The sequence below is a fragment of the Xenia sp. Carnegie-2017 genome, unplaced genomic scaffold (genome assembly GCF_021976095.1).
Source record: "Xenia sp. Carnegie-2017 unplaced genomic scaffold, XeniaSp_v1 HiC_scaffold_6, whole genome shotgun sequence".
NCBI lineage: Eukaryota > Metazoa > Cnidaria > Anthozoa > Malacalcyonacea > Xeniidae > Xenia > Xenia sp. Carnegie-2017.
This window is the reverse complement of record NW_025813526.1, coordinates 19862233-19886829: the sequence shown is the minus strand read 5'-3', so window position 1 is coordinate 19886829 and position 24597 is coordinate 19862233. Positions and strand designations below refer to the sequence as shown.

At 33.9% G+C, this 24597-nt stretch overlaps 5 long non-coding RNA genes across 6 annotated transcripts; 3 read left to right on the top strand and 2 right to left on the bottom strand.

Annotated features, from left to right (window-relative positions):
• Positions 1–268: 268 nt before the first annotated feature.
• LOC124457907 lies at positions 269–11106 on the bottom strand. The gene is made up of 4 exons (XR_006952873.1): positions 11096–11106; positions 1414–1522; positions 388–555; positions 269–282 (listed from the first exon to the last, which is right to left on the bottom strand). It is a non-coding gene; the product is annotated as an uncharacterized LOC124457907 (long non-coding RNA).
• LOC124457910 lies at positions 1671–3686 on the top strand. 2 transcript variants are annotated; one of them, XR_006952877.1, is made up of 3 exons: positions 1671–1836; positions 1980–2263; positions 3228–3686. It is a non-coding gene; the product is annotated as an uncharacterized LOC124457910 (long non-coding RNA). The 2 variants fall into 2 exon arrangements; XR_006952876.1 differs by having other exon boundaries at positions 1755–2263.
• LOC124457906 lies at positions 4196–5188 on the top strand. The gene is made up of 2 exons (XR_006952872.1): positions 4196–4371; positions 4989–5188. It is a non-coding gene; the product is annotated as an uncharacterized LOC124457906 (long non-coding RNA).
• Positions 11107–16843: 5737 nt separating the features above from the next.
• Positions 16844–19588, bottom strand: LOC124457915. Its single transcript, XR_006952882.1, has 2 exons — positions 19235–19588; positions 16844–16922 (listed from the first exon to the last, which is right to left on the bottom strand). It is a non-coding gene; the product is annotated as an uncharacterized LOC124457915 (long non-coding RNA).
• A 3633-nt stretch (positions 19589–23221) lies between these two features.
• LOC124457900 lies at positions 23222–24224 on the top strand. Its single transcript, XR_006952863.1, has 5 exons — positions 23222–23240; positions 23563–23647; positions 23815–23885; positions 23950–24014; positions 24136–24224. It is a non-coding gene; the product is annotated as an uncharacterized LOC124457900 (long non-coding RNA).
• The last annotated feature ends 373 nt before the right edge of the window (positions 24225–24597 follow it).

Genomic DNA, 24597 nt, shown 5'->3' with positions numbered 1-24597 from the left:
AAGATACTATTATGCCTGGAGGGTAAAATGTTATCTATCATGACCAAATTCCTTATTTGTGTATATGTATAATAAAATGTAAAGATTTACAATGAGATTTTATGTATAAAAAATGATGTTATGATGCATGTGAGTTTTTGTTGATTGGTTCATTTCATTTTGAATTCAAATTTAAAGCTCGTGTCATTAACTCACTTCTTTCTTCTTCTGTCAGATCCATATCTTCATCAGAACTGCTTTCATTTCTGTCATACGATTCATGTTTAGACAACATTTTGCATTCTATAAAGAAACAACAGTATTTGCTCTCATGTTCATACCAATGATGGAAAAAAAAAATGAAAAAGGAGAAAGTAAACTGGAAACACAAAGCTTTCAATAATTTACTTTTCTGCCAACTTTTTTGGATCTAGTTTTTCATTGGACTCAGTATCAGAATCTTCACAAGAATAACTGTAAGGCGTTGGCGGTTCATTTATCTTCATGTGACCATAATCTTTGTTTGCTGGGTGGTATGTTTGTAAAATGTTCATTTCATCAAAATGCACCTCCACACTATAAACAAAGGTAAGAGTTCTTGGACTAATCCTTCTCAAACAGCACTACACACTAGTGAATGTGGTGATCACTGCTATGATGACAGTGAACAATTTGGTTTATCAAAAACTGCAAAGCTTTGATTTGAAAAGCAGCAAATCTCATAGATCATACCATTGCCTCTGACAACTTAAAAATAAATTTTATTTCTATATGTTAAATAAGTAAAATAATAAAGTGGATATTTTTTTAAATACAGAACAAAGAGTATTTAATGTTCGATCTTGCTGTAGTGAAACTCACACAGTTTAATCATTGACCAAACAGGAAAATTTATATAAAAGGTATACGTACAAACTGTGGCTAACAAACCTGAAATTCCTTGAAATTTCTGAATAAATACTGCAGAATCATGCAAACTTTAAACTTCGATTGATTTCAATGGGTTGTTAACTTGTTGTTTTTTTACATCTTGTAGTTGGAAGTCGGAAATAAGAAAATAAAAGATGTTCGCCTTGCATGTTTTGTTGACAAATGAATATTTTCAAAGTATTAAAATCGGTTGTTAAGTGTTTAGTTGACATTTTGCTAATTACTTTCATTTAATTTCGCTATGTAATCCAATTCAAATTTATTTCAAAACAGATCACTGTGTTTTATGACAAAGATTTGCGTACACGGCTGATAGTCAAATACTTTTATGAAAGTCTGTTTCGTCAGTTTCAAAGACAGACAATGTGTAAAGATACTTAAGAACTTAAGAGTCGTTGACTTTGACTTAGTTTAAACATTTTCACAGAAATAATCAAATCTACATCACCGTATTCATTTCCCATTTTAGCGAAAAATATAAATTTATAGAAGTTATTAATGTACCTCTGATCCTCCAAAGAATTAGTCTGTTTTAAGATTCCTTTAGGTGTTTTACCAGTGGAAGTAGACGCCATCTTATGTCGATATTGACATTCTTGTAGACTCCTTTTGACTTTCACTTACTTGAAGTAATGAGAATCGCGCCAAATTTGTTATTAAAATTTGTTATTATTTCTATTGCTTACTTCCGTTTACTCATTTCATGCGTTGTAAATATGTGTATGTATGGTTTTAAATATCATTCTGTCCGAGGATGACTTTGAAATAAAGTCGAAAGTTTTCAGTTCACTTCTCGTCTTGTTTTGATGCATATTTTGCAATCTCAAGATGTCTTGCTTCTTCGGAATTTGTTTTGTACTATATTTCTTTAAATTGTCGGCTGGTCATGGTTTTTGTTATTAGAACATGGCGTAAATGCAACATGTGGTAAGTTTCTGCCGTAAAGTGGCATGTATAACCGCAAATACAACTGGTGCAACTTAAAAGAGAAATTTCAGGGCGTTAATTTAGTACAATTTTAAAATTTCCTGTATGAGAACAATATTTCTTCGTATATGTATGTTTTTTAGAGTTTGCAACATCAAAAGTTCGAATGCAAGCGATCAACAGGGCTCACTCAGTACTCGTAAATATCTATCTGAGAAGTCTGGCTGAGAGAATGGTACTTAGACTAATTATGGTCTAACTTTGTAATTCACGAACACAGTACTGGCAGTGATACTGGTTTTTGTTAGTAGCGGTATTTTTGGATTACACCTGGTAAATGTGTCAATTCATGAAGAAATTCAGACGCTCAAATGAGTTCTTTTACAGTAATGTGAAGAGGAAAGAAACCACACAAAGGGATGATGCGGTAAGAGTTTTTAAAGTGTTCTTTTTATTGTTTGTTTGTAGTTGCACAAATTCATATTAATTTACATTTATTACCACAGTCATATCAACAAAAGTATGTGTTCAAATTTATTTATGTCTACAAACATATATCCCCTCTATTAGATTAATGTTTCAAACCATATTTGAAACCAATGAAACATTTACGTAATTAAGTTACATTTGTTTCATTGGGTGCTATTTCTTGGTATGGATGGCAAAGGCTTATACAATTAGAATGCAATCAATTCTGGAATGTTTCTTATCTTTGGTTTCACATGCATACAGATTGGTTTTTTCCATTGGGTTAAAATATTAAATACCTACAATGATTTATCGACTTTGAAGATAATCTTATGCTTCTCATATAAATGTTAAAGTGAATCTACCATTAATTTTCATTAATGGTTTGGCTGGACGCCACTTCAAACATTGTAGTGTTTTTGTGTGACAGAATGCTCTTGGTTCGTCTTGAACCTTTCCTGTTTATTTTTTGCATGAACATATCAACTGAAAGTTTACAGGAAAGGTATGCATAGGTATCTTTCTTTAAAGTAAATGATAATTTCTTTGATAAAGCATTGTTTTCATATCAAGTGATTCTGCTTTTAGAAATATTAGTTACCACCAAAGTGGTTGTATTGGTTGATTTTATGGGGAAAACAGGGAATAAATAATTTGGACAAAAGAACTATAATATATTTAGAATGTGTAGTGTATGCTCAGAGCATATCCTATGTAACAATTTGTGGAGCAGCCACTAGAATCACTGTTGGAGGTTTGTCTCAATTGACCACCAATGTAAAAAAGAGGTTTGCTGTGAAATAACTGTGTCTCTATGTTCTCTACCACTTTCATAGCATGTTTGCAGCCTAAATTTTCTTCCTTAGTAACAGTCAGGCTGCAAGCAAGCTACCAGTTTCATAATATGATTATCATCTATTCAGAAATGCAAAGAAGATGAGAGGTGGGATTTTCTGCTGGATGGGTTTGCTGCATTAATGAAAGTTGAATGGGTTGAAACGAAAATTGTTGGCAAGTACATAGCAATTTCACTTGTTCTTCAGTTAAAGAATGAAAAACATTTAATTGTTTTGCATCGTGGTGTTTACTGCTTCAGAATAGCGAAAAGAAAAAAGATCGCATTCACTTTCTATGGAAGTACTATTGTAATGTTGCTTTGAACAGCATATTTAATTATGCAACGATCTAACTGAATTTCAAACTTACTGAGAATTTTAACTTCTGTGAATAAGCTCACACTCAACTCTCGTTCCACTGAAAGTTATGTAGCCAGCCAAATTGCAACTTTGGTCATGTTTTGTAACTTTACATTAATATCATAATTTGTTTCTTTAGAAAAAAAACATACTTTCGATTAAAAAACATACTTTCGATTTGCCCGAGACAGGTGCGAGCGCGCTTACCATCGAGTATTTAACAAAATAGGATAACATGAAGTAATGCGGTATTCTCACGATCAAACATTGACTAAGTTGAGGGAAGCTTAGTACTTTCCCTGTGTTTCATAAAAATTCATTAAACTACGGTGAAGTAAACATATTAAAAATGGCTCTTGAAAATACGGTCGAATTATCCGAGAAATACGAAGCAGTTATGGTTCTCAGTGGAGTGGGGGATGCTCTAGGTTATAAGAATGGTTTGTGGGAATTCTGTTACAGTGGTACTCAAATTCATGACGAACTAGAAAAACTCGGAGAACTTGATAAAATTGACATTAAAGGATGGAGGTTAGTGACGACACTGTACTACACATTGCTACAGCATAAGCGTTGGTTTCTGAATGGACAACAACGGAAGAGTTATTGAGCATTATGGCTACAAAGTACAAGAAGACATGTGCTGAGGATATATGGGAAAGAGCTCCTGGGCAGACCACAACAAAGGCATGTTTCATGTTACGACCTCTTGAGGAAAAAAGATACATTATACCATTTAATGAACGAGGTGGAGGATGTGCAGCTATGAGATCCATGTGTATAGGTTTGATGTTTCCTTGTGAAGATCAAATTGAAATGTTAATTGAAATTGCTGTTGAAAGTGGAAGGATGACTCATAATCACCCCACAGGTATTCACCTTTCATAATAAAGCAACGATTTCAGATCATGTATCAATTATCAAGTCACTAATGTCTATTGTTTTGTCTATCAACAAGTGTTGCTTAGTATAAAGTTTGCTAGGTTTTCCTGTTATCTGCATTTCTTTTCATTTTAACAAACCTTTATAGTAATTTAGCTTTTCAATCCTTTTGCTTTTCTTAGATGTTTTATCTTCAACTCTTCCTTTGATTACTTACTTGATCAAGCCATTACCATGAATGTTTCATATCCTTTTATCTAATATCAATTTATAAATGAAATAAAAGAAGGTTGACCTTAGGTTTGCATAAGTCTATGCAATCCATCATTTTCTAGAACCACATCTCAAATGTCTCCATCCATCTAACATTGCTCACTTTAAATGACCATATCTTTGATCCATCCCTTTTATCGATTTTCCACACTTCCAAATTTCTGTCTTCTAAAAACTGTTTGAATAGCCATTGCTGTTTTGCTTTAATATCTTCACTACTACAGCCATTGAATCCATGATCCATAACAAAATGCCGCTATTATGTAAATATGGTCATCATAATGTAAGTGACCTAAAATTAGCAATCTTTAAAGATAATGATTTTAATTATAGGTTATCTAGGGGCTGTTACTGCAGCTTTATTTACAGCCTATGCTATACAGAAGATGGCTCCAAAAAAATGGGGAGCAGGACTTTTAAGTGTTTTACCCAAAGTTTGGGAATACATTGAGAAGGTTGGTCGTGATGTAGAAGAAAACAAGAAATCTTGGGGCTACTTTAAAAATAGTTGGGAGTCATATCTTGAACTACGGGATTAATGAATGGAACCAGCGAACCAAAGTTTCCAGTGAATTATAACATACCTGAACGTGATGCTTTTTATAAATCTGTCAGTTATGCAGGTTGGAGCAGGTCCAGTGGTCATGATGCACCAATGATTGCTTACGATGCTTTGATGATGGCAAAATATTCCATGGTTTGTATTAGAATGGTGAACCCCTTGGAAATTATAGGAACCTGGAATATGGTCATAGGCTTATGGAGCTGGGTAAAAATTACTGAATGTATCAAAGAATATGAACAACTAACAGATAGTATTTAACAAAATTTAACATTTAATATACTTTAGTATGTTTGTGAATCATACAATAAAAATTACTACTAGGTTATAACATAAAAGCAAATTACTTTAGAAATAAAGTCAAGAGAAGAATGTCAGATTCAGGGCATGGGTAGTTCTAAGTTTTACTTAGGATGATTCCAACTCTAGAGTAAGTTTATTGACAAGATATCAGTGAAAGTATATATAGCCTAGGACAATTAAGGTTCATTTTACCTCATAAAATGCAAATTGAAAACGTTATATTCACTACCAAAAATACCTTCTGAGGGAGAGGGGAGCTGACTTGGCAGGTGAAAGCCTTGCTCCTACAGTCTATATGTTAAAAATAGGCTTAACATAATTTAGAAGGCACAATTTTCTTTGAAACACGTAGCTACCAAAGTGTTACTGTAAAGCTTTGTCATATTCCCGAGTTTCATAATACAACAAACATAGATTTTTCAAAAGACTTATCGTCATCAACCTGACTATTTTGTAACGTTTTTATGCGAGTTTCCTTAGCTTTTTTGTAAAACTCTATAGCTTTGTCGTAGTTTCCAGTTTTTTAAACAATAAACTAAGATTGTTTAAAGACGCAGCGACATCAACATGATTTGGACCTAACGATTGTTTTAGAATTGCCAGAGCTTTTTCATAAAATTCTATAGCTTTGTCGTAGTTTCCAGTTTTATAATACACACTGCCAAGATTGTTTAAAGAGGTAGCGACATCAACATGATTTGGACCTAACGATTGTTTTAGAAGTGCCAGAGCTTTTTCATAAAATTCTATAGCTTTGTCGTAGTTTCCAGTTTTATAATACACACTGCCAAGATTGTTTAAAGAGGTAGCGACATCAACATGATTTGGACCTAACGATTGTTTTTGAATTTCCAGACCTTTTTCGAGAAACTCTTTAACTTTATCGTAGTTTCTAGTATTATAATACACCTTACCAAGATTGTTTAAAGAGGTAGCGACATCAACATGATTTGGACCTAACGATTGTTTTCGAATTTCCAGAGCTTTTTCGTGAAACTCTTTAGCTTTGTCGTAGTTTCCAGTTTTATAATACACACTACCAAGATTGTTTAAATATGTAGCGACATCAACATGATTTGGACCTAAGGATTGCTTTTGAATTTCTAGAGCTTTTTCATAATATTCTATAGCTTTGTCGTAGTTTCCAGTATCATTATACACACTACCAAGATTGTTTAAAGAGGTAGCGACATCAACATGATTTGGACCTAACGATTGTTTTTGAATTTCCAGAGCTTTTTCGTGAAACTCTTTAGCTTTGTCGTAGTTTCTAGTATTATAATACACACTACCAAGATTGTTTAAAGAGGTAGCGACATCAACATGATTTGGACCTAACGATTGTTTTCGAATTTCCAGAGCTTTTTCGTGAAACTCTTTAGCTTTGTCGTAGTTTCTAGTTTATAATACACACTACCAAGATTGTTTAGATAGCGACATCAACATGATTTGGACCTAACGATTGTTTTCGAATTTCCAGAGCTTTTTCGTGAAACTCTTTAGCTTTGTCGTAGTTTCCAGTTTTATTAAACACATTACCAAGATTGTTTAAAGAGGTAGCGACATCAACATGATTTGGACCTAACGATTGTTTTGAATTTCAGAGCTTTTTAAACTCTTTAGCTTTGTCGTAGTTTATTATAAATACACTACCAAGATTGTTTAAAGAGCGACATCAACATGATTTGGACCTAACGATTGTTTTCGAATTTCCAGAGCTTTTTCGTGAAACTCTTTAGCTTTGTCGTAGTTTCTAGTATTATAATACACACTACCAAGATTGTTTAAAGAGGTAGCGACATCAACATGATTTGGACCTAACGATTGTTTCGAATTTCCAGAGCTTTTCGTAAAACTCTATAGCTTTGTCGTAGTTTCCAGTATAATAATACACACTACCAAGATTGTTTAAAGACGTAGCGACATCAACATGATTTGGACCTAACGATTGTTTTTGAATTTCCAGAGCTTTTTCGTGAAATTCTTTAGCTTTGTCGTAGTTTCTAGTATTATCATACACACTACCAAGATTGTTTAAAGAGTTAGCGACATCAACATGATTTGGACCTAACGATTGTTTTCGAATTTTTAGAGCTTCTTCGTGAACCTCTATAGCTTTGTCGTAGTTTCCAGTTTCAGAATACACACTGCCAAGATTGTTTAAATATGTAGCGACATCAACATGATTTGGACCTAACGATTGTTTTTGAATTTCCAGAGCTTTTTCGTGAAACTCTTTAGCTTTATCGTAGTTTCTAGTATGATAATACACACTACCAAGATTGTTTAAAGAGTTTGCGACATGATCATGATTTGGACCTAACGATTGTTTTCGAATTTCCAGAGCTTTTTCATAAAATTCTATAGCTTTGTCGTAGTTTCCAGTTTTATTATACACATCACCATAATTGTTTAAAGACGTAGCAACATCAACATGATTTGGACCTAACGATTGTTTTCGAATTTCCAGAGCCTTTTCATGAAGCTCTATAGCTTTGTCGTAGTTTCCAGTTTCATAATACACATTACCAAGATTGTTTAAAGACGCAGCGACATCAACATGATTTGGACCTAACGATTGTTTTTGAATTTCCAGAGCTTTTTCGTTAAACTCTATAGCTTTGTCGTAGTTTCCAGTTTTATAAAACACATTACCAAGATTGTTTAAAGACGCAGCGACATCAACATGATTTGCACCTAACGATTGTTTTCGAATTTCCAGAGCTTTTTCATGATAATTTATAGCTTTGCCATATTCCCCCGTGTAATCGTGTAAAATACCGATCTCTGTAAAATACCAAGCTTTGTCACAACTAGATTCTTCAGATTTAAATTTATCCAATAGTTCAAGAGCAAGATGGTATTTTCCAAAATGTCTTAATTTGTCAACAAAATATTGGAAAACTTGTAAAGTGTTCATGTTGATTTTTGTCTTGTTGGTCTTTAATAATTGAACAATTTTTTCAAGATGTGGCATTAATTTGATTTCGTCGTCTCTCTCTTTAAACATGTAAAGTGCTTTATATATTTGATCAACGTTAGTTTCCATTTCATGTTCTTCATTTAAATGTTCAGATTGATAAACAATAATTGCTTTGTGAACAATGCGATGTAGACTAATGTCATTTTCTGAATGCAAGAACAATGAGCATTCGTCTAAACAAAGACATATATCTCCCTCAGCTTGTTTGGGATCATTTTGTTGAACATAATAAACCATAATTTCTCGTGGTAAAGGATCAAATGATATCATAGAAAAAAAGCTAATAACCAGTGCCAATATTGAGGATTCTTCTGCACTTTGTTTCACAGCTAAAAGTGAAGCTTGTAACATACTTCTCGGATATACCGAGTTAAATTTAACAAAAGTGGCGTCCATCTTTTCTTCTTCTAAAGATATTTTCTTTAAATATTGTCTCCAAGTAAATGAGCAGTTTTCTTTGTTTACACGACTGACATAATAACCAGTAGCAGCCAAAGCCAGCGGTTGACGATCTAATGCGTGCGATACTTCATTCAACAATTGATCATCAGCATTTTCATCTTTAGTGTAAGAATTCAACAATTGGCAACATTCTCTGTCATTCATTCCACTACTGATAGAAATCTGTTTGCTGGACAATTCATCGTGAGGTACGGCATCTGTATTCTGAACGGTTATTATTAGTTGTCCATTTTTCCACATATGATCACCTACTTGTGGTAGTAACGAAGAAATTTCGCTCAGTTGCACAACGTTGTCGACAATAATTAACCAATTTTGCCAGAATTTCAATCGAGCAGATACTAACGATCGAAGGTTCTTGACTTTCTCTTTGGCGGAAACATTTTCATCTTTAAATTTTTCAACCATAAACTTGTTACAGTTTAAGCGGTATCCAAGGTCACAGTAAGATTTTAAAAGAGATTCCACATTCTTCCCATCGAGAGTCATTACAAACGAAGTTCTATTTTCCCAATCACACGATATTTTTTCACAAACCTGACTCGCCAGTTGAGATTTACCACTGCCAGGATTACCAGTGATGTAGAAATATGTCAGTTCGTTATTGTTATCATTCCTTAATTTTCAAGATCGTTTATGATTTTATCTTGTAATTCAGTGCGTTCAACGAAAAATGATTAGGTTTTGAAGGAAGCACTTGGAACGAATTAAAACTGTTACGATGATTTTTATTTTATTGATTTCATCGAGAGAAAATTTCAAATCTTGAAATGATTTTTCAATGATATTGACTATATCATCAAAATCATCATCTGAGTATTCGCTTTCATACCAATGTGCGTACTTGTTTCTTTCACAACGAAGTGCATGAACAGCATCCTTTGTGTTTTTATCAAGATGTCCGCTAATCGATTTTGAAAAAAGTATAGCATCGAATAATGTTGTGCAGTCCCATTTACTTGTGTCTCCATCTTGATATTTTAACTTTAGTGTTTTATCCAACTTCCTACCGGATTCTAAAGTGCAAAATTTTTTGCCACTATTTTTGGTATCGTCCCATTCGCCATGTGTTAATTTGTAACGAGAGTTCCATTCTTTGATGAAAAATTGAGCAAGTTCCGTTTGTACCACATTGATTATTTGCTGAATGTAAAGTAGATTTCTACTTTCTCTTGATTCCATCTAAAAAAGAACATGATGTATCAACAAGACAGTTAAAATCATCAATTTTGAAAGTTCAACCTACATCATATATCACTCTTCGTTAAAGTCGAGGATACACATGATGAAATCAAACTTATTTATTCGTTTTTAAATTCAACTTCACCAAAAGCATGCTATTAATACAAATTGAGACATAGACAACTACTAAATGGCAGCGATAATGCTACAGCTTTTGCCAATTATAGCAGCTTTTCAACAAAACATTAAAAACAACATGATATTTTACTGGATAGTACATGTGACTTGTTACAAGACAGACATTGCTGGTGCTAGATTTTTATGTTTTTGCATCGTCGATGTCAAATATCGTTTGTAATGGCGAAAATCCAAGTTAGAAATGCTAGAGATACCTCTGTATTTGACGGTGTTTCTATACATCAGTTGATTGTTACTTGACACGTTAATTCACACTTTAACTTACATACCTTAACTGACATGCGTGGCATTCAAAATTAGACAATTTAATTTAACTTGTTTTGTATGAATTAAAACAGCAAAGAAAAAGCACCCATCTCAAAACACCAATATGTCTAATATGTCAGGTGATTGTTGATCAAAGTGGACTTAGTAAAGAAAAAAGCGGTATGGTTTAGAAAGTGAGAAGCGAAATAGTTCCTTCAGCAAAAAGTGGAAAGACTTGTTTCTAGAGATAATTTACAATAATAAAATAACCTTGTCTTGAATTGACCAATGCTACGGGTTTATTTTACATAACCTTGTTACTAGTACATGTTGGAAAATAAACCATCATAATAATTCAGGTCACGTGACGTGAAGTAAAATTGATTACTGTTAACCAATGAGATAATAGCGCAGGGCATGTTAAGAAAAGTTTCATTTTTTTCAAGGGTAATCTAGTTGAATATCGTAGCGAACTGTGATACTTATGTTCTTTAAACCTAGGACACTTTGCGTTGTAAATTTCGTGAGACTTTTCGCAGATTCATACCGGGGAGGCGACTAACTTGCGAAACACAAAAACTTTTTTCCTTCTGAGAATTTTGACAGCAAAATATACAAAGATGCAAAACGTTAAAGGAATGTTACTGAATGATGCAGATCTAATACTAAATACCAAAAAAGATGAAAAGACTCACGCTGCTCACTGATCATTTAAGGTGAAAGGAAAAAAAGACTACAGCAAAAACAAAAATGAACACCAGCATTCTTATAAATGAATATGTCACTCACGAGGACATTTTACACTTATTGTCTACAAAAAAGAACAATTTAATCTGTTTCTTCCACTACAAAGGAAAAAAGTCAGTACATTGTGCTAAAAAAGATGATAAAGAAAAAATTGATTAGGTGGCGTTTATCACAAATAAAAAGAGAATAGATTTGATTGGATAATTAATTCTGGTGCCACTTAGCATATGAAGTGTGAACATGACTATTTATCGGACTATGAAGAGTTGAGAAAGCCAACGAAAGTAATTCATGGGGATGAACGTTTAATATTGGTTTATGGGAAAGGAACTTACCACGTGGCCATTGATTTATATAAGTCACATTAACGTAGCGTAATCTGGGGCAAAGTGCAACATTTCCCATTGAAAATGAAATACCTGAGCCGTTAAACGAAGCTTAAATTTAAGAGTCAGCCAGTGGCTTCTCCGTGATGTATGTCATGTAAGAAAAGTAAAATTTAACACATTTTTTTGACACAGAAAATATATGGTGGCCGTCAAATTAAGACACTTTGCGAGCAAATTTTAATTGGTTCGACAAAGTTATGTTGGGTTAACAGGTATTTTGAATTATTTTGTTTAATACGAGGGGGATCAGTTGCGTGCTAGGAACACTCCAGGGGGGGCAGTCAGGTACTAGCTGCTACTAAAATGAGCCCTAAATATATACACTTTAAAAACGGGGCCCAAACCCTGATCCGAGAACCCAAGGTGCGAGTCGTGTTTGGGGAGTCCGAGGGTAAATGCTCTCAGGGAAAATTCTTTATTAAGAAGCTCTAAAATGCCATTTCCTGGACTTTGAGGAGTGAAATCATTCTAACCGTATAATGCCAAATGCGTTTCTCCAATACAATTTTAAAATTTGACGCCCTTATTCCTTACAGCGCCTCCTAAAAATAAACATCTGAGGGAGCCACGGCCCCAGCCCCCGTCCAGCACGTCACTGGGAGGATGTTGGTAATTTCTCCACAGTTTTTTAGCGTGGATGTTGTTGCTTAAACTGAAACATCATTTTACTAAAAAATGCCTTTGACAACTTTTATATTTGAGATTTTAAATACCGTACTTTTAAAAGTCAGGGTTCTTCTGTCGATGACTATGAATGTACAAGCTTCAAATGTTTTAAGATTATCTGTGTTGTGGAACAGTTATATTAAGTAAAATTGAGAATTGTGTGTCGACTGCGCGTACAGTAGGATAGTAAACAGTCCCAAAAACGAATTGGCAGACGCATAACTGCTTTGTGCTAACGCGCAAAGGAGAAAATTGCTACACGTGGTCCTTCGAGTTGGAGATATTTTAGTTGGAGATCTTTTTGGAAATTTAAGTTAGTTAGTCCAATAGCAGAATGGATGAATTTATGAAAAAGAAACGAGTGCGCGCAGAACATAGAGGATCAGCGAGGAAAATTGCTAGTAAATTAAAAGAGAAAATACGAGAAACGGACGGCGAGATCGATAGAAACAAACTGAGACAACTACGAGATGGATTGAACGACAAGATCGCAACATTGAAAATCCTTGATGACGCGATTATCGATATGCTGAACAAAAACAATGAGGAAAATACGGAAGAATTGGGAAAAGAATTTGAAGATGCGGACGAGATACAGGCAGACCTCGAGAGAGTAATTTTGGATGTGAACGACATCGTCAAGGAGTCTAAAGCCCGCCGCACCCTGGTGAACTTGCCGCGCGTACTTGTTATTCGTGACAAGTACGATCGACAGAATTTCCTAGTGTGCGTGGAAGTTAGAACAACATTTGTTATTCGTGACAGATGAGTCAAAATATCAAACGCGTTTGATAATTTGACTCATCTGTCTGCAACTAAACGACAAGAAATGTCGATCGTACTTGCACGAAATGCTAAAGCTATGTGCCAGTTGAAACGGCAACAACGACATTAAATGGCACGCTGAACAGCAGTGTAAGTAGTGAGACGCGCAGAGTTATATAAGCAAAACTCCTAAATGTGGAAGTAAAGAAATTTAGCGGAGGGCTGCAAGAATGGCAAGAGTTTTTGGATTGGTTTGATAGTGCGGTGAATAATAATGACGGATTGGCTGAAGTAGCAAGTTTGCGTATTTAAGGAGTCTTTTACTGGAACCTGTAAGATCGACAATATCGGAATTTTCCTAAACTTTAGCGAACTATCACGAAGCTGTAGATTTGTTGAAACGAAGATACGGGAAAAAGAATGTGATCAAGAAAGCGCATATCTAGGAGTTAATGAACGTAAAACCCGTAACGGACAAAAGAGACATCGACAAGCTTCGGCTGTTGTACGACACCTGCGAGACAAGCTACCGGGGTTTGAAGGCCTTAGGAGTGGACAAAGCCGTATATACTTCTATCGTAATACCGGAAGTCATTGCGTAGTTGCCGGACGCTTTTCAATTGACAATAACAAGAGGTTCGATTTAACGGAATGGTCAATGAAAGATGCGTTGAACGCAATTCTTAAAGAGTTGGAGCTTCGAGAAGCTCACACACCGATCGGCGAGAAAACCAAGAGACAAAATGGGGAGAAACAACAAGAAACGTCGCGACAAAGACATATGGGGTCAGCATCATCACTTTACGCGAAGCACGAGAGTTGCAACGAGGTGTCAATAAACGGTAAAGCGAAAAGAAAATGCGTTTATTGTCTCGGGGAACACAATCCAGAGGAATGTAAGAAAATAACCAATGTAACTGAGAGAAAACAACTCATTCGCAAGTACGGAAGATGTTTTATTTGTTTGAAGAAAGGAATTAATGAATTGTAATAGTAATGATAAATGTAATGCTGTGAGAAGGGCCCACCATAGGTCAATTTGTGAAGCCAATGGGATTCTTACAGGCGATGTTCAAACCAACCATTCTATTCTGGGATCACATTGTAGGGTAGCATTACAGACAGCACAGGCTTTCATTAAGGGAGATAAGGGACGTGTTAGGGTCAGAGTGTTGTTTGATTCAAGAAGTCATTTGTGAATAGAAAGATTAAACAGAGAGCAGGTATTCAGGCTAGTAGAAAAGAATGGATAGAAATCAAGTTGTTTGGTGAAGAGAAGGCTAAAGGTAAGTTGCGAGAAGTATTTCAATTAGAGTTGTTGTCAGTTACGGGGGGGGGGAGAGTGTAAGCATCGAGGCATACAGTGTAGACTGTATATCTCAAATTAGGAATGAACATGTAGAGTTGAGAAAAATGGATTATTCCCATTTGAAGGGTCTATTGTTTTCAGATGTTTGCAAGGATAAGGAAGTTTAGATATTAAAGTTTTGAATGTGGCAGATTATCATTGGTGGTTTCAGGAAGGCAATGTTGTTCGGGGACAGGTAGATGAACCAGTTGCTGTGTCTACTAAGTTAGGTTGGGTGTTTTCCGGCCCCATGAAAGGGAGAAACGATTTGATAACAAACACACTCAAGTAAACTTCATTGCACATAAAAGTTCAGAAAATTTATGTTTAGATAAGAATGTCAACCGTTTGTGAGGTTTTGAAACTTTAGGAATTGCAGAGGAAGATGAAGTTCATGAATCGTTAAAAGATTTTAATGTGTTTAATGGTAACAGATACAGTGTCAAATTGCCTTGGAAAGAAGGACATATTTTTAACTATACAAGTATGATAAGACAATCAAAGATCAATTGAGGAAGGGTATTATAGAACCAGTGATAAAACTGGAGCAAGCTGATAAAATACATTATTTATCGCATCATACAGTTATTTGCAGAAAGCAAAACAACTAAGATAAGAGTTGTTTATGATGCATCATGTAAAGAGTCACCCAAGGCTTCCTTGCTCAATGACTGCTTGCATGTGGGACCCAAATCAGCACCATTGCTCTTTCATATTTTGATAAGGTTTAGAGAGAAGAGAGTCGCTTTAGTGGCAGATATTGAAAATGCATTTTTGAATACAGAAGTTGATACTTTGGACTGGAACTGCCTAAGACTTTTATAGGTTTATGATGTAAACAATGAGAGGGTGAGACCTTTAGAATATCGATTGTGTAGAGTAGCGTTTGTGTTAACTGCTCTCCATTTTTGTTGAATGCGACACTGCAGTATCATTTAGACACATTCATAGAGATGGAACAAGCACACTGTTAAAAAACTCAAAGATAGCTTTTATGTCCAGGATCTAGTGTCCGGTGAACAATCCAATAAGAAAGTAATGAGGTTGTATGAGTCAGCAAGTAAGCGATTGGCTGCGGGAAGATTTAGGCTTAGGAAGTGGCTAGTAATGATGAGAATGTTTTGAAAGAAATAGAAAAGAGAAAGAAGCATTTTGAGGAAAGAAGGGCAGAATTAAGTAGTTCAAAAGTGGTTGATGAGCAAACTTATGCCAAGGCATCAGTTGGGGAAAATAGTATCAATGGAAGTTTTGAGAAAGTACTAGGATTGGGATGGGAGTGTAAGTAGGATCACTTTGTATTTAGCCTCTGGAAATTGACTGAAAGAGCAAAGGCATTCATTCCAAGTAAACGAAATATACAAAGTATACTTGCAGAATTATTCGATCCTTTAGTTATTATAAGTCCAGTTGTAGTTTCTGCTAAGTTATTGTTTCAGGAGCTGTGTATTAAGAAAGCTGAATGGGATAATGAGGTGGAAGGTGACAAGAAAAAACGTTGGGAAAGGTGGATAGAAGATTTAGAGAGAGTCAGGGATTTAGTTGTGGCGAGATGTGTCTATGGTAATTTACTTGGTAAGGTAAAGTGTTACTTGCATGAGTACGCAGATGCCAGCCAAAAGGCATACTGTGCGGTCGTATATTTTGTGACAGAGCTAAACGGTGCCTACCACCTAGAGTTGCTTACGTCGAAAACAAGGATAACGCCAATAAAGTTGCAGACAATTCCCAGACTAGAAGTGATGTCAGCTGGAATATTAGCACAGTTGATGGACACAGTGAAGTTGGCTTTACAAGGTTACGTTCAATTTAATGGTACATACTATTGGTTGGACAGTATGACTGCATTGTGCTGGATCGGTAATTGGGGAGAATGGAAACAGTTTGTGCGCCATAGAGTTAACGAGATTTTAAGATTGAGCAGGAAGGATGACTGGAAACATTGGCGGGTGTAGAAAACCCAGCGGATTAGGTTCAAGGGGATTTACGGCATCACAATCAAAGGAAAGTGAACTTTAGTGGAAGGGTCCGAAGTGGTTGTCAAGTCCCAAATGTGATTGGCCAATGCCAAAAGAGGTTAAAACAACAGACGAAAGTCTTGTGGAAGTCGGGAAGACAGTATTAGCTAACACACAGGTGGTAGATAAAGATTGTGTGATAAAATTTGGCAAATTTAGTAATATAAAGAGACTAATAAGGGTCATAGCTATCATTGGGTGATTTGTAGACAATTTGAAGGCAAGAGTTAAACTCGGGACAAAGAGGACTAAAACATTGGAAGTGTCAGATTTAACATATCAGTTTAAAAATTGTGATCATAATTCATACCTTATTGTTACATCAATCTTTTATCCATGTAAGTTTTGTTACAAAAGCACATTTAAATAGCGAACGAAGGTGAAGAGTGAGTCAGGATCTCCTTCAACAAACAGTATTATAAAACATTAATGACGCCTATTTAGAACATTCTAGTTATATAACTAAGTATACATCACTGACTAAAAACAATTGTTATAGAAGTAAAAATACATCAATAAGAACCTCATGCAGAGTACATAATAACATTGAGATTACTCAAATTCCAAATGACTACTGCTAAATCTTATAAAGTTTCACAAGTTTTAACTCAGAAATAGAGAAGCGTCTATCTAAAACAGGATGCCAATGATTAAGGCACGATTTTCGAAACTGTGAATGGATTTTTTCCTTCATTAATGAAAAATTCCATACATGTATATTATTGCAAAAGTCAGTTCATATTATAAAAAACCTTTGTTATTTATTAAACCATTTTAAATTACGAATACATGGCAATCATCAATTGCACGCAATTATAAATACTTATGATCAATAAAGAAACTGTGGATACAACATTAAAGGTTGCAATGAAAGTAAACCTTAAAACAGTTAAACATGATTAAAAGTATAATTTTAAAAGCTCAGTGTGTTGCATGAATCAACATTTCCCAAAAATAGATTCGGTCGCGTCTTACTCTGTGTAAACATATTCTTCCTGTGTTCAACATTTGCTTATTTTACAAATGTTCTTACTTTTAAAATGAAAGGTTTGCTTAATACAATTAACAGCATTTTGTTAAACACACAGCGATTAGTCAAAAGTGGCGTCGGCAAAAAAATGGAGGTGATGCATGATTGGACATGCTATCCCCTACATAAATTTTACAGATCCCCTTTATCCATAAACAAGTATATTTCACCTCCCATACCTTTGAAAGGTTTTGCTTTCCTTTACCATGCAGCAGTCATTAGTTAGAAAGTTGGTATATCAATTAGATATGATTTCTCATGCATGTTTAGTCATACTAATCGAGATGCTGCTTTAGCTAATTTGTTATGTCGTTAGTGTAGTTCTAATATATCGCTTAATTTTTCTAAAATTACTTTCTTTCAAAAGTAAGACGACCGTGTGAACAAAATTATGCTTGCTTTAGTTCTTTACATGTCACATACTCAACAAACGGACGAGAGATTTAATATAAACAACGCGACCACAATATTATAAAATATAAAACATTAATGACATCTCTGTAGAACATTCAAGTTCTATAGCTAGGTGTACATCACTGACTAAAAATAATTGTTATTGAAATAAAAATACATAAGTAAGAGCCTTATGCAGAGTACATAATAAGATTGAGATGAGTCAAATTCCAAAGGACTTCTTTAAATAATATAAAGTTTAACAAGTTTAATCTCAGGAATAAAGTATCACCTTTTTAAAACAGGATTTGAATGTGAATGATTAAAACACAATTTTTGAAACTTTAAATCGATTTTTTCACTTCACTAATCAAAAATTCCATACATGTATATTCTTGCATAAGTCAGTTCTTATTATAAAAAACCTTTGTTATTGAATAAACCATTGTAAATTATGAATACGTGGCAAACATCAACTGCATGCAATTAAATTTACTTATGATCAATAAAGACACTGTGGATACAACAGTAAAGGTTGCAATGAAAGTAAACCTTAAAATTGTTAAACATGATCTAAACTATAATTCTAAAAGCTCACTTTGTTCCATGAATCATTATTTCCCAAAAAATAGATTCGGTTGCGTTCTTTCTCTGTGTAAATACATTCTTCCTGTGTTCAACATTTGCTTATTTTTCAACTTTTCTTACTTATGTAAGAAATGGTTTGTTGTATACAATTATGAACATTTTGCTAGAAACACAGAGATTAGTCAAAAGTGCCGTCAGCAAAGAAGGGAGGTGATGCATGATTGGACATGTGCTTCCTCCCTTTCATAAATTTTTACAGATCCCCCTTTTTCCCATAGACAAGTATAGTTTATATAGAAAAATTCAGCGTGCTACATGTAGGAAATGTTCTCATGTTATTCTGCCTCCCCCATACTTTTGAACAGGTTTTACTGTCCTTTACCATGCAGCTTATTGTCAATAGTTAGAAAGTTGGTGTATCAACTTAAATATGATTTCTATTGAATGTTTAGTCATACATTATCGAGATGCTTCAGTAGCAAAGTTGTTATGTAAAGTTAGTAATATAGTTTCAGAATCTCGCTTTACTTTCGAAAACGCACCTACGTTTTAGAAATAAGACTTCATACTTGACGACCGTGTAGACAAAATTATGTTTGCTTTAGTTCTTTACATGTCAAATACTTTACAAAGATAAGAGATTTAATATAAAGAACGCGACCACATACATATCAGTTTAAAAATGGTGATCATACATCATACCTTATTGTAAGATCAAACTTTTACCTCGTGAGTTTTGTCACATAAATACTTCTAAATAGCGAACGAAGAAGAGTGAGTCAGGATCTCCTTCAACAAACAGTATTATAACAAATTAATGACGTCTATGTAGAGCAATCTAGTTATATAACTAAGTATACATCACTGACTACAAACAATTGTTATAGAAATATAAATACATAAATAAGAACCTCATGCAGAGTTCATAATAACATTGAGATTAGTCAAATTCCAAAGGACTACTGCTAAATCTTATAAAGTTTCACAAGTTTTAACTCAGGAATAAAGAATCATCCATCTAAGACAAGATTTGAATGTCAATGATTAAGACACGATTTTCGCAACTGTGAATGGAGCTTTTCCATCATTAATGAAAAATTTCATACAGGTATATTCTTGCATAAGTCAGTTCTTATTATAAAAATCTTTGTTATTTAATAAACAATTGTAAATTATTAATACATTGCAAACATCAACTGCACGCAATTATATTTGCTTATGATCAATAAAGAAACTGTGGATACAACAGTAAAGGTTGCAATGAAAGTAAACCTTAAAACTGTTAAACATGATTAAAAATATAATTCTAAAAGCTCACTATGTTGCATGAATCAACATTTCCCAAAAATAGATTCGGTTACGTTCTTTCTCTGTGTAAACACATTCTTCCTGTGTTCAACATTTGCAACTTTTCTTACTTATAAAAGAAATGGTTTGTTGTATACAACTATGAACATTTTGCTAGACACACAGAGATTAGTCAAAAGTGGCGTCAGCAAAGAAGTAAGGTGATGCATGATTGGACATGTGCTCCCCCCCTTTACATAAATTTTTACAGATCCCCTTTTTTCCATAGACAAGTATAGTTTATATAGAAATATTCAGCGTGCTACATGTAGGAACTGTTCTCATGTTATTCTGCCTCCCCCATATTTTTGAACAGATTTTACTGTCCTTTACCATGCAGCTTATTGTCAATAGTTAGAAAGTTGGTATATCAATTTAGATATGATTTCTTATGCATGTTTAGTCATACTCACTTCTAAAATATCGCTTAATTTTTCTAAAATTACTTTCGTTTTAGAAGTAAGACGACCGTGTGAACAAACTTATGCTTGCTTTAGTTCTTTACATGTCACATACTCAACAAACGGATGAGAGATTTAATATAAACAACGCGACCACAATATTATAAAATATAAAACATTAATGACATCTCTGTAGAACATTCAAGTTCTATAGCTAGGTGTACATCACTGACTAAAAATAATTGTTATTGAAATAAAAATACATAAGTAAGAGCCTTATGCAGAGTACATAATAACATTGAAATGAGTCAAATTCCAAAGGACTACTGCTAAATAATATAAAGTTTAACAAGTTTTAACTCAGGAATAAAGGGATCATCTTTCTAAAATAGGATTAGAATGTGAATGATTAAGACACAATTTTGAAAAAAATCGATTTTTCTTCACTAATCAAAAATTCCATACATGTATATTATTGCAAAAGTCAGTTCATATTATAAAAAGACCTTTGTTATTGAATAACCCATTGTAAATTATCAATACATTTTAACTATCAACTGCACGCAATTGTAAATACTTATGATCAATAAAAAAACGCTATACATATAACATTAAAGGATGCAATGAAAGTAAACTTTATCACTGTTAAACTAACATATGATCAAAAGTATAGTTTTGAAAGCTCTGTGCTGCATGAATCAACAATTCACAAAAAATAGATTCGGTCGCGTTCTTCCTCTGTGTGTAAATACATTCTTCCTGTGTTTAACTTTTGTTTATTTTTCAAATTTTCTTATTTCAAAAAGAAATGGTTTGTTGTATACAACTATCAACATTTTGTTAGATACACAGAATTTAGTCAAAAGTAGCGTTAGCAAAGAAGGGAGGTGATGCATGATTGGACATGCTACCCCCCCCTACATAAATTTTCACAGATTCCCATTTTTTCCATAGACAAGTATGCTATTTCACCTCTCACATACCTTTGACAGGTTTTGCTTTCCTTTACCATGCAGCTTATTGTCAATAGTTAGAAAGTTGGTATATCAATTTAGATATGATTTCTCATGCATGTTTGGTGATACTTTATCGAGATCCTTCAATAGCGAACTTGTTATGTAAAGTTAGTAATATAGTTTCAGAAACTCGCTTTACTTTCGACAAATTACCTACGTTTTAGAAATAAGACTTCATATATGACGACCGTGTGAACAAAATTATGCTTGCTTTACTTCTTTACATGTCACATACTTAACAACGGATGAGAGATTTAATGAAAACAACGTGACCACATACATATTAGTTAAAAATGGTGATCATAGTTCATGCCTTATAGTAACAACAATCTTTTATCCATGCACGTTTTATTACATAAACACATTTAAATAACGAAGATGAAGAGTGAGTCAGGATCTCTTTCAACAAACGGTATTATAAAACATTAATGACATCTATGTAGAACATATATGTAGAGACAGTTAATATCAACATTCCTCACGACTCTACTCTGACCTGGACGATTTACATCTACAAACACGTAATTACCGTCAATGACGTCATGTGATATTTGGTTTAACAGAATTTTGTTAGTAATACAGCATTGACCATGAACTAACCATACAGCATTGACCATGAACTAACCATACAGCATTGACCATGAACTAACCATACAGCATTGACCATGAACTAACCATACAGCATTCACCATGAACTAACCATACAGCATTGACCATGAACTAACCATACAGCATTGACCATGAACTAACCATACAGCATTGACCATGAACTAACCATACAGCATTGACCTTGAACTAACCATACAGCATTGACCATGAACTAACTATAAAACAATGTACTCATAGTTTAGTCTGATAAATTTTGTGATTTGTTAACATTTTATTTTTTACTTCTGTGATGTTCAATAAGTGAAATTGGACAAAAGAATTTAAAAACCTTTTGATTTTTCCATTTTATCATACGTTTTTTAGAATTTGGAATCTTTGTTCATGGTTTTTGATATAAGAATTCAATGAAACATTTTTTACTAGCGTTGATTTATCTCAGCAAATAACTTTAAGAAATTACTGCATGTGTCATGTTTTTCATGCATTCGTTTGCCGAGGTATTATGGTGGGCCCTGGGGGTGTCATTTGCGACGCTCAGTGTGTACTCTCTCATCCCCACCCCCCCCAATGTTCCCCCTCTCTTTGTGACGTCCTGCCATTTGCCTCAAATATTTCATTTACATCATTTCCGTTGCCCATATTGGTAAATTTCTTTGATTTGTCTTCTTTTGTGAACTGCTTCAATAATACTGTCGTGTATCGTGGATATTTTTTACATGTAGAAAACACTTTGTATTTTCTCCTAACTTTCTTGATGCTAGCATGGGTGGTGAGAGTTGATATGTGGAGATATCAAGCGATCATAAGGTACTCGTATATACATACTTTGTTAATGCCTAATTATTTTAAATTATTTTTCTAATTGTCCGACAAATAAAACTATTTTTTACATGTTAGTTCAGTGGAGATTATGTTGAACTTGGCAAGTGTAGATATTACAAAGCAAGCAATTATTGATCGCTTGTTGGATGGAGTAAAGCAAGTTAGTTTTAAAATATTTGTACGTAGTTTAAAGTTCGAACTTGGAACTTGTAATTTCGTTTCGTCTTTTATTGTATTGATTTTACTCGAATGATTTGGTCGACTTGAACCTCGTCGTTTCTTTAGTGTCAGGTACGATTTGGTAGTACAACCGAATTGGCTTCTGAGAAGGATAGCAGGTGAACTTGATATTTCTTCGATTGCATTGTATTGTATTCATTTTATTTCATAGTATAATCCTTATTTATCATAATCTTTGTATTTATGATGAATTACAGAATCTCTTGTCTTTGTGAGCAATGGAACATTGTTCTTCAATTTGGCATTAAATCCACAAAAGATAAATTCTTTAAGGTATCTTCATCATTCCTCTCTCAATTCAGTCAATTTAAAAGCCATTCTTAAATAATTTGTTTTCATCATTTCTATGTTCATTAAAGGCAGGTGTTAATGAGATCTGAAGGTCAATCTGTGTTCTGGCTATTTATCAAGGAACATCTTAGCTCTAGTGAAATAAAGACATATAATTCTTTACATAATGTAATGACAGATGTTGGTAGAGGTTGGTCAAGTTGTTGGTTTCTAAATGATTCCAGGAATGTTTGTGGGTAAAACCTTTTGTATGCCATGAATTTGTTCTGACATTTTTCTTTCTATTTTGATATTTATTTGACAGCTCAAGCATGGCTTAGGTCTAGTTTAAACGAGCAATCACTGGAGAAATATCTTCATAGCTTCATTGGGCATAAACAATTGCTTTTGTAAGTTTGATTTAAGTAACATTTAAGAAAGAAAGATCAATCTTGGCTTGATAAGCTATATGATTATCATAACCAATGTATAATGCGATATAGTAATGCAATTTTCTTTTAACGGTAAGCTGTTGATGTCAGAATAATTATACGATGTGTAATTGTTTTAATTTCAGTCAGTATTATGAGCAAGATGCATTATTATTGGATGATGAACGATCTAGTATGTTACCAATGATGGCTGCTGGTAAGAATAAACTTGTTTATATTTCTATAATGGATTTTTTATCATTCCTTGTTTCTTCTTTAAGGCTTAAGTTCAATTCTTTTTGCAATTGACATTGACAAAGCTGAGTTTAACTCTATTACTGTACAGGTATGCTGGAATGCTATTGATATTGTTTAAAATGAATCTTTGCAAATAGAAATGGATAGTAAAAAAGTGGAAGCTATGAATGTACTTTTCTTTAACTACTTGAATTTAATTTAATTTTTAGATTCCAGGCAATATCAGCCAAGCAGTTTCTCGTCCAACATCAATATGGGCTGTACCATCACCAATGTATGCGACGTCAGGAGCTCCTGGTGAAGTTTGTTAAATACAACATTTTAAGAAAATAAAGATTTGATCAGAATTTCATTTTTCTCTCCTGATCAAAAATATCCCTTTTATCCCTAATTATCCCTACCATTCATCTCATATATCGCTAATCTTATCATTCCTTAACCACACATGTCATTTATTCCTTGTAATCCCCCAACCATGCGTTCTCCTTAACCTTTATTATCCCATTATTACATGTCTTCATTTATCCCTTAACTATACCTGTTGTTTATTCATCCCTTATCATCCCTTAACCGCGCGTCCTCATTTATTCTTTATCATACTTGAACAATGCGTAGTCATTTATCCACGCGTCTTTATTAATTTTAACTTTTATCTTTCTTTTGTGTTTCAG